Genomic DNA, 11,098 nt, shown 5'->3' on the forward strand with positions numbered 1-11,098 from the left:
GACGTTTATTTTAACTATTTTTTGAAATTACAGTGTTTTTTTAAGGAGTAGGAGCAGTTTTTAGAAAAATGTTTTAGAAAAATTCACTTTTTATATATATTTTTTAAATGACCTATCACCTCTTTTGCACACGATGAAACTATCTACTTCAGATCCAAGAATTAGAAGTTCTTTACAAATTGTTTTTAAGTAGAAAATCAAACTGTTCCATGTATTTTGCCATCTCTTACGCAATTTGAAGACTTTTTCTCTTGTATATATCCCGTGTCAAAAACAACCTTCCAAACTTCAAAAAAAAATCGTCGATCAATCCCAAATGCAAGAAAATTTGAGGCGTAATTCTTTTGCATAAAATTGTCTGCAATAAAAAAATCTAGAAATAATTCCTTAGATTCACTATTTTCGTGGTCCGCTTGACCAATTAATACTTTACAATTAATTAAGGTTTTTAGTTGAGATGAAAAACTTTAATTAATTCTAGAAATAATGATTTTCCAACGGAAAAGTTCCCTTTTTTTTACATTTCCGAACACTACTATCCAAAACGATTTATCCTATTGCAACAATTTTTTTTCTTCAAATTATAGGGCTATATAAGGCGTACAATTGTACCAAGCGATGTTTTTTAGAAAATATCTAGAATGCGAAAAATAAACTTGTTTGGAAAACAAAAAGGGGTCCAATTTTGTCACTATTGATTCTCTAATTTCTCCTCATTTCAGGAATACAGACATAATTGAGAACTCTACGATTGAAATTTTTGTTTTCCTATTTTTTTATACTCGTAGTAGTGGTAGACGCGACTTAGTGTACGATCAACCACTGAAACATGTCTAAAAGAACAAAACAGGCACAAATGATCGGTAAAGACAAAAGTGGCAAAGTTCCTAAAATCGCTTTTATATTATTTGAATATAAAAATAAAAATCCAGCCGTTAGAAGTGTAATTTAAAAAAATAGGTAAAACGTCTACCTGTTCGTCCAAAAAATAATCTAAATACCCGTAACAAACGACATCCAGCAAAGCTTCAAAACGATTAATATAATTTAATACTTAATAGTATAATTTGATGCTTAAACCGAAAAGACAGACCCTCCCGCAAAAAATGCGCACCAAAATTACAGCGAGAATAGCTAGAACTTCATGTTTGTGAATTTGTGATATATTGGAACAAATGTATTTATTAGCGTGAATGGAGTTGCTTCATTACCAATTACTCTGAGAAATAACGTGTACTCTGGGGTAGTGTGAACGAATTGTGGTGGGTGCATGTAATTTATTACCGTGAAGGGCAGGGCTTCTCTCCAATAACCTGAGGAATATCGAGTACTCTGGGGTTGAAAAATGAAGTTGCTGTGGTTATGTATTTTACGAGGGTGAATAAAAGGGCTTATCCACAATTACTCCGAGGAATATATACTGGGGTAGTGTGAATATAATTTATTAGCGTGACTGGTACAGTTCATCCCCACTTACCCCGAGGCATATCGAGTACTTTGAGATAGAATGAATGCTATCGACCACGCACTACCAGTGTAAATGAAGTCTTCTATGGCAATTTAATTCATTAGCGTGAATAGAAGGACTTATCGCCAATTACTTCGAAGAATAAAATTTAATCTGGGATGGTTGAATGTAAATGATTAGCGTGAATGGTACAGTTCATCCCCACTTACCCCGAGGCATATCGCGCGCTCTGAGATAGAATGAATGCTAACAGGACTTTTATGCTTTGTCTCGATTTTTTTAATCGCCATTTGACCTTGAGGTATAGAGAGGCCAGAAGGTATGTAGGTACAGGCATGTTAGATAAAGATAAGACAGAATCGGTAACCGTTTTATCATACCTTGACTAAAGAAAGATGATAAGAAATTAGAGAAATTAAAACGCAAGAAAGCCAGGGAAAATATTGAAGGCTGGAGATGAACAATGCACTTTGCTGACAAAAAATGTAGGCAGAAAAAATTATCAGTAATAGTAACCGAAAGATGTGGGTTCGAAATCCGCTCTTGTAACTTTTCATTTCAACCAATACGTTAAATAAAAGATTAATTAATCTAAAGAAGTTATTTGGTCAACCGAACCACGAAATATAATGGGATTATCAAACCAAAAGAGCAAAATTTCTAACAAATTAAACTGTAAGCATCATCAGCGAACATGAAATATATTTGTTCCGCTGAATTGGCAAATTGGAAACATTAATTTTTCATCCTGGGTGCATCGGTGTCCACAACGGTTTAGGCGTTGACACGGCGCTCATCACTGTAAGGTGAAGGTCCCGGGTTCGAATCCAGCGGCCCTGCATTCGAACCCGACATACTTACAAATGAGCTGTTTTTTCCAAAACATCGGCACCCTGAGGTTCAAATAACCTCGTAGTTGAAATACCCTCGTAAAAAAAATCATCCTACAGAGCGATCATATAGTAACAATTGTATCGATCGGTTTTTTCAAAACTAAGGAACAGAGAGATAAAGCTTTCGGAATAAAAAATTGTATGAAAATTATGTCACTTCAATTCGCTTTTCTTAAAAACCTCTACAGAGTTGCAGTAAAAAAATATAACAAAAATCATTTGGCTGCAATAGACCAAATAAAATAATTCTGGGAAAATAGTAACACAAATGGCAAGTTTTGTACAACTAAATGATTGTAGAAAACACTGCCGAAATTCCGTACTAAATTTTAGATTTTGTTGCCTAAAGCGAAAGTACAGACTTTTTAAAAAAGGTTATCAACATTAATATCAACAATGTAGAAGTGGAGTTAAACAAATAAAAAGATATAACTATACAACTCCCTACTCAACTATTTTTTACGTAGTACCACCTATTTGTTAATAGTTTCGTTTTTCTGTTAAAATTTGTTATCCTTTGTTTATGTTCTATGCAGTTATAGTTTATTTAAATTTCAAACGGTCCAATAATTTTAAAGCTACCATTGGATTTTTCTTTAATATGGTTTAGTATTTGTTATCAATAATTAATTACATGTTTTTTAAAAGTACGATTCATTATAATTTGGAACAAAACCATACAGCCGGCGGTGGATTTGTATAATCCATGTATAAAAATTGTTAATATGCGCTTAGTGTTTTTTTTCTTTTTGTATTGACGATGTTATATATTTCACGGTACGAACATCGGCTAACGAACGTTTCACCCCTGTTGCACGGTTTTCAGGAAAGAACATGCGTTCGTTTTCATTAAAACAATGGAAGGTGGTCGAGATTGGTGGGTCGAAGTTGCAAATTGGATTTCATTGAAATGGAATTTGGTGACCCTCCCTGTAAACGTAGCGTTTGGCAGGCGGATGTCGTGGGAAAATGACGAGGTACGGTCGTTTGACCCGTTTCCAAATTCTCGATTCTCATTTTTTTCCCACGTGTTGACATCATAAACAATGCACCAACAAATTTAGAAACCACATTTTTTTTAATTCATTACTTTTTAACTTAAAAATATTGATCACAAAAATATACTATGGAAATATTTCCAGCTTTGACAATATTCTCACTTATTTTCACTAATTTCGTGGTCCGCTTGACCAATTAATATCTTAAAATTAATTAAGGTTTTCAGTTGAGATAAAAAAGTCAATGGCACGAGCGGGATTCGAACCCACGATCTTCGGCTTGATACGCCGCTGTTCTACCACTTGAGCTATCGTGACCTCGATCCACTCGGACATCAACTTCATATCTCAACCCCAGATGATTTAATTTCATCTCAACTAAAAACCTTAATTAATTGTAATTCCCACTTATGTTAAATCATATTGGGAATCATATTTAAAAATCATATTTAATTTTACAATATCATATATAATATAATATTTGATTATATAATATATAACATCATTATAAATCATATCATATTGAACTATTTGGGCACGTGGTTCATTGTTCCGCCCAGGTCAAATACTTACGGAACAATGGACAAAAATGTACCAATCAAAATAGGCAACAAGACGCCAACATTTTGTACAATATTTTATCTTTGATCTTTCAAATAATTCGTTTTTTCTTCCAAATTAACTTTTTAATTTAAAATCAACCATATTCATGTCAAATTAACTCTTTTGAATTTATGATTAACACTTTTTAATTTGCGATTAACCTGTTTGAGTTTGAAAGTAACCTGCTTTAATTTGACATTAGGTATTTTTTATTGAAAATTAAACTTACCATCCCTCCTTAAAGTCGCCGTTTTTAATTTCAAAATAACCAATTTGTGCTTTAAAATTAACTGTTTGTTTCAAATAAGCATTACTGTTTTCAAATTAACCTTTGTTATTATATTGCAAATTAAATTTTTTAAATTGCACATTAAGTCTTTCATTAAAATGACAAAACCTACGCTTTGCAAAAGTTTAAGCATGTTATGTAAAAGACCTGCATTTGATTAACAATTTAAATACAAAATAGTTGGGCCCTTTGAAGACTATATAAAAGTTATACAAAATTAAATATAGAAACAAGTGAGTTTTATTTTAAATAAATATTTTTTTAAATTAAAACAATTGAGCTAAATGCTTGGATTTTCCTCTGCCCAAGTTCGAAAATTCCAACCGATTAGTATGCCATTAGAAATGAACATGGATTCATCTGTCCGTAGGATGTATGGAAGAAGGTTTTCTTCAGCATCAAAATTCGACATTTGTGCAAGGAACGTTAGACACCTGTCATAATCGGAGTCCTGAAGTACCTGGACAATATGAGTTAAAATTGTATGCCAGGAGTACATATCTAATTTTATTTTTTGAAAACCTAAAACACTTCCAACATTTCGAATAGCGGAATTTGTATTTTCGCGAACTTACAGTAAAATATTCAGCTCCTCGTTGAATTTATACTGCCGGTTTCTTGGTGATGGAACAGCAACTGATCCGTATCTCTTCCCATCTTACGAGCAACACGAATAAACGTTTTGTGGTTTACTCCTGCCAGATCAGGAAATTTCTAGGAGTACAAATCGATTGCACGACGCGCAATATCACCACTAACAATAAAACAGCCGTGCATATCAACTAGCTGTTGATAGGGAAAATGTTCTCTTCGCTTCATTTTGAATGGAATACTAAATGTAAACGAATAGGTATCATTGTAAAATTTATTTATTTTCAGAAATTAAAATTTGCTCTTATAATGCGAGTTTGACAAACAATGACCTAATGTAAACAATAAAGGCAATTAATGTTACTTTAGTAGAGAAGCAAATTATTGCAATTAACAATAAAACAAATGAAATGTGTTTTTTCAAACTTTTTGCGAAAACGTAATTTTTATACCAATTTAAAATCGGATTGCACCATTGTTTTCAGCGTAAAAATCCTTTAAAATGATGTGTCAGGAGGTATAGGGTGGGATTTGAAATTTTTACGTTGACCTGGGCCTGAGGTACTCTGTATAATTTTTTTTTTCAAAATAAAAGGTAAAAAATTGAAACTAGACTAAAAAATATTAAAGACGTATTTTTGTTTTTTGATAGCGTGGTTGGTTCAAGATAAATTCAGCCGGGCTATCTAAAAAGGACACCCGTAAAGGGAATCGTCATTATGGCGCATCGCGATGCTAACCCCGCACGACTGATCGGTAATGATGATTTTATTCAAATTATTTCCTTGCCAATAAGAAATTCTAATTTGGTATATTTAATTGTTTATTACTAAGCTAAAAATCACATCAATTTTTCCTACAAATAGAACAAAAATAAAGTAACGATGTTTTCTTATATTTTGACCTCAACAGTTAATCTTATGATTCTTCCTTCTTGAAGGTGGGATAATAGGTCATCTCAAAAAACCACAACCAGTTTTTATCCACTACGTTTCGGATTTATTTTAATCCTTCCTCAGGTGAGTTAACGCAATGGTTAAAAAAGTGGTCGTCAGTCATAAATATTTTATAACAATTTATTTGAAAAAATAGCCAGTGTGGTACTTATTCAGACTAGAAACAAACGTTTTAATGATTTAAAATTTTAATGATTTTTAACCATTGCGTTAACTCACCTGAAGAAGGATTAAAATAAATCCGAAACGTTGTGGATAAAAACTGGTTGTGGTTTTTTGAGATGACCTATTATCCCACCTTCAAGAAGGAAGAATCATAAGAACAAAAATAAACTAATATGTATTTGGAAAGTGAAGTTTCGCCGGTTGTGAACAAGGTTGAATCAGAAAAGTTTCAAATTAACGTAAAAACATTAACTAATTGCTAATCCCCTGTAAAATAATTAACGCGTTCATCTGCCAGATTGAATTATTTCTAACCCTCGGTGAGATAAACCAAAAGGAAACAATATTCTCGGCCTAATTCCGAAAGGGAAAGAACCCACCATTTTTTTCAGAAAAAATCTCCCCGCACACATGTGAAGTTGATAGCGGATGTGCCAGAAGTGATTTGCCAATTTTCCAAAGGGTGATAATTTTATGGAAGATGAATTTCCATCAGGAATGCTGATGATAAATTTCATACAAAATAATTCAACGTATACCACTCGAAATATTATTTATTCTATATACATATTACCAACTCCGCGGTTCATATCTTCTCTATTGGTAGGTTGAAAAATTCCAAGATCTCCGTGGTCGAAAACCTTTATTCAATTTAGTAAATTACAGGGACGTTTCGGGCTCCTGGCCCATAATCAGAACTAAACATAGAGAAATCTCATGGTATAATTCCCAATCTGAAGACACACCCATCAGTAATTTCCAATTTTTTTTAATACTTGTACAGGACATGTAATGTAAGACCTTTTAATATAACAAAATATCATTTTATATAACTTTTAAAAATTAATTAAATTAAAAAATCAAGTAAAAAAAAAGATTTTACAGATTAAACAACTTTTAACTTAATTAGTTATAAAGTATTCGAATTTAGAAATAGATTTTTGACTTTTGAATTTGAGGATCTATCGACTATTGATTTCTTCTCGAAAACAGTTGAAATATTCTTGGGAAAAAAATTTTGTGTGGGGAATTGAGTATAACAGTTCAATCCTCAATGACGATTGATAATTTCGATGATTGTTCTAAGGAAGTTTACCAAGTATCAAAGATTTAATGAAGCGGCTACGATTCAACCACCATATTTCGCCGTTAAAACACTTATAATGGACAACTTGATTTTTAAAATGCAAAAAATGGGGTGACAAATTCTGGCCTCGTTTTGATAAAATTCTTCCTTCATTGTTCTAAACTGTTTCATCAAAAGTCAAAATGAATCTACAATTTCTATCTGGTAGTTTTCAACGAAACAAATTGTAATACTTAGGTATAAATATACGAATTTTAGTAAAATCATTAACGATTTGTTCAGGCACTACTTGAAAACTACAATAAATTAATTTATTTATTACTTAGTGATTAAACTTGTAAAATTTTTCTATCATTTTTTTGCCTCAGATGATGAAGCTCTTCTTCGCATTTCTTTGTCTCAGATGATGAAGCTCTTCTTCGCAAGTCAACATAATGGAGCCTTGACTAATTTGCAAAGAAGGGACGCGAAACGACGATAGCGAGTGAAAAAAGTGAGAAACAGAATAGGAAAAAAAGATTCGGAATGGAGTTAAGAAGAGGCGAGAAGAGAAAGAAAAACTTACTGTGAAACGTAAAAATATCAAGAGTGAAACGGACCGGAGAAAGAGAAAAAAAGGAGAGAGAACGACGTAAAAGAGGAGGTGAAAAACAAGTGACAGATGGCGAGAAAATGTGAGAGAGTTATGATATAATTGTCTTACCACGCAAAGTCAAGGACCTTTATACCACATAAACTAAATAGATAGGGACGAGTAAAGCGAAGGAACGATGGGAAATACAGAAAAAATAGGAGAAAGCGTAAGCGGGCTAGACAGTGAACCAGAAAAACTATGGGAGAAACAAATAATCGTGTGAGAATCTAGTGATAGAAATAAGGTGGAGTAGACAGAGGAAGAGTCTAAGGGTTTGTGAGAGGTATGGTAAGCAAATGAGAGTGCGTTGCAACAGAGTAGAAAGAGAGAACGAGAGAGAGAGAGCAGGAGTGTGTGAGAGAAAACAGAGAGAAAGGGGGAGAGATAGAGTGAGAAAGAGAGAAAGAGAGAACGAGAGAGAGAGAGAGCAGGAGTGTGTGAGAGAAAACAGAGAGAAAGGGGGAGAGATAGAGTGAGAAAGAGAACAGACGGATACAAGGAGAGAGAATGATTAAAACGATGAAAGAGAAACAAAAAGAGTTGGAGAAAAAGAGAAAGAGCCGGAAAGATAATGGAACAGAAAGTGAGAGAGAGAGAGAGTGAGAGGAGAAACAAAAGAAAAGTAAAAAGCGAGCATGAATAAACAGAGTGCTTGTTTCGTTCCAGTTACCAGTATGTTCTCCGAGTTACAGTCAAAATAACGCAAATATGTCCCAATGAAATATAATATTATACGTGTGTACAGATATTTTTATATACGCTTTCGTATTCTGTGAAATACTGCCGGAAAAAGCTCTTCAACGTACAGCCATCAATATTTGTATGAAAAAAAATATTTGGCAGCGTTTTGCATTCAGTACATGATAAATGTTAACCGTGTATTGTTTAATATCAAACCGATTTGCGTTCAGACCAATTTCACGTCTAGAACGTTTTTTTTCAGGTATTTTATTTTATTAGAGTTATTCATGCAATAGAGAACTTCTAAATCGTGTGCAAGTGCAAACTATTAAGGTAGCTTGCATAAGTTTCCATCCGGAGCGATAGGAATTGATTAACGCCACTAACGAGCGGCTCCAAATTAATCGCGCATCCACTTAAATTATTCATCTCTCCCTAAAATCACTTTGCACCGTTTTCCAGGCAGATTACACCCCCGACTTGCCCCATTACTCCCAGCCGACTGTAATAAACATGTCCCTCCTCTCTTCCTGACTCCGTTGCAACAGAAACCTCTCCGATTACATTTTATTCCATTTAAATGAAAATCGTTAGAAATTTAACAATAGAGCAGTTTGCGGTTTACAAGATTACATCACGATTTGTCTTACAGTGAAATATATCAACAAATGATTTTTTATCAGCAGATGTACTTTTTCTTATTTATTTCTTTTTCTTTCTGTTTCTTTCAATTTCTTATTCTCTGTTTCCTTCTCTCTCATTCATATTGTCACGATCTCTTTCGCTCTCCCCCTCTTTCTCTCTCATTTTCTCTTCCTTTTAACTTATTCTCTCTTGTTCTTCGATTTCTTCTTCGACACAAATGTTCAATTTAATTATTTGATTAAAATTATAAGTTTCGAAGCTTTTGAATTAAAGGTAGTGATGATTTTAGTATTTCAGAAAGAGTTAAACAAAAATGACATTGAAATAAATGTAGATAGTTAAGAAGTAAATCGATTTATTAAGACTTATTCCGAAATGGAGAAGACCACAAGATAAAGTATAAAAATTATAAAGATAAAGAATAAATATTTATTTAGAAATCGTGAGATGCGGTCTGGTGTGAAGTAGGTTTTAGAAAAACATTTTCTTTATCGTGCCAACGTTTCGATCTTTATTGAGATCATCTTCAGGGCCTGGGATTTANGAATGAAATTTAAAAGATAAAATATATTGTTTTTAATCGTAAATCCAAGGAGTTTTGTAAAGGAAGATGTAAAATAGGGATATTTAGGATGTTTGTAAGATGTTAACTCTTGTTAACTGGTATAGAGAAACGTTATCAAAATATATTTCCCTGCATGGCAAACACGTCGTTTAGTTTGTGTACAGATTGTAAAGATCTCCAGATCGAAATGAGGCTAAAATCTTAATTCCATTCTACGTATAAATATTTTTACAGCCTTGTTACTTATGCGACTTTTTTCAAATAGAATGCAAGTTGGTCTTTTCAAAAATTATAATAATTAAGAATATGAATGAGTATAAATTGACGTTGTAATGGACATCTCGTATAGTTATCAGTATTTTTTTTAAACCCACTTTATGAAAAATAAAATTATCAACTGTGTTTTTAAAAAATTTTAAACGATCCGAAAAGAGTTCATTTTTCATTGTTTAAACTCTTAATGATTTACTGTAATAGTTTTTATGTTTGATGTGCTTGCGTACTAATACTTTATCTTACCACTTGCATTTCTTTCTGTATCTTTGAAACGTAACTTTGTTTATATTGATAAGAGAATAACTCTCACCAACTTTACTCTATGGAACCCCAGCCAACACTGTAAATCTGCCGAATGCCCAGCTGGTGCAAAGCCATCTTAATAGTCACAGCCAACTTAATTATTCTTAATTAAAATTAGCAAATCGTAAATCGTGTGTTTTATTAAGTCACAGGAGAGAATCATGGTAAAGTGAATATTGTAATTTGGTCATGAGTTTCATGTATGATTTTTAAAATGTGTAAGCTTACCTTTCTTACACATCGTAAAGTAACGTTAATTTATCCGCAATTCTGCGCGTGGCGATTAGTAGAACCAAACATAAAGCTATAACTGTCCTTGAAGGCATGTTGCTGTTAACAATTAAAAAAACAAATATATTGGTCTGATTTAATTAATGGGTATTTAAAAATAAAAATACGTGTAAACAAAAAACACCTCTTGAATTTATGACTGCCATGTTGGTTACCTACGCCCTAACGGATAGCAATCTCGGCACTCTCAACACGACACGCAAGAATGGCGCAATTACACAGAAGACAAACACATTGAGCCCTGAAGATGATCTCAATAAAGATCGAAACGTTGGTACGATAAAGAAAATGTTTTTCTGAAACCTACAACACCAGACCGCATCTCACGATTTCTGAATAATTATCGATTAACGGTCACTAATCACCACACATTCTTACATCTAACATTGGCCCTGGTATGTTAGATCGAGCAATGCTAACTTGCCGATTCTTACAAATCTACGTCATCATTTTTCTCGATCTAACACGACCTAACAGAGTTAAGAGGGTTAGTACAAAGATTGTGAATACGCCTAATATATTACGAAAAGTTGATTTCAGTGTTCTCGCGAGTAAACTCGATTCTGTACTAAGCTACAAAGTTCTGTGATTGTCTATAGACAAATTGGAAACAAAGTTTATCATATCTTAAATATATGCTTGTTCTGCAACTA

Source organism: Cimex lectularius, unplaced genomic scaffold (genome assembly GCF_000648675.2).
Source record: "Cimex lectularius strain Harlan isolate CLEC.00 unplaced genomic scaffold, Clec_2.1 scaffold242, whole genome shotgun sequence".
Taxonomy (NCBI): domain Eukaryota; kingdom Metazoa; phylum Arthropoda; class Insecta; order Hemiptera; family Cimicidae; genus Cimex; species Cimex lectularius.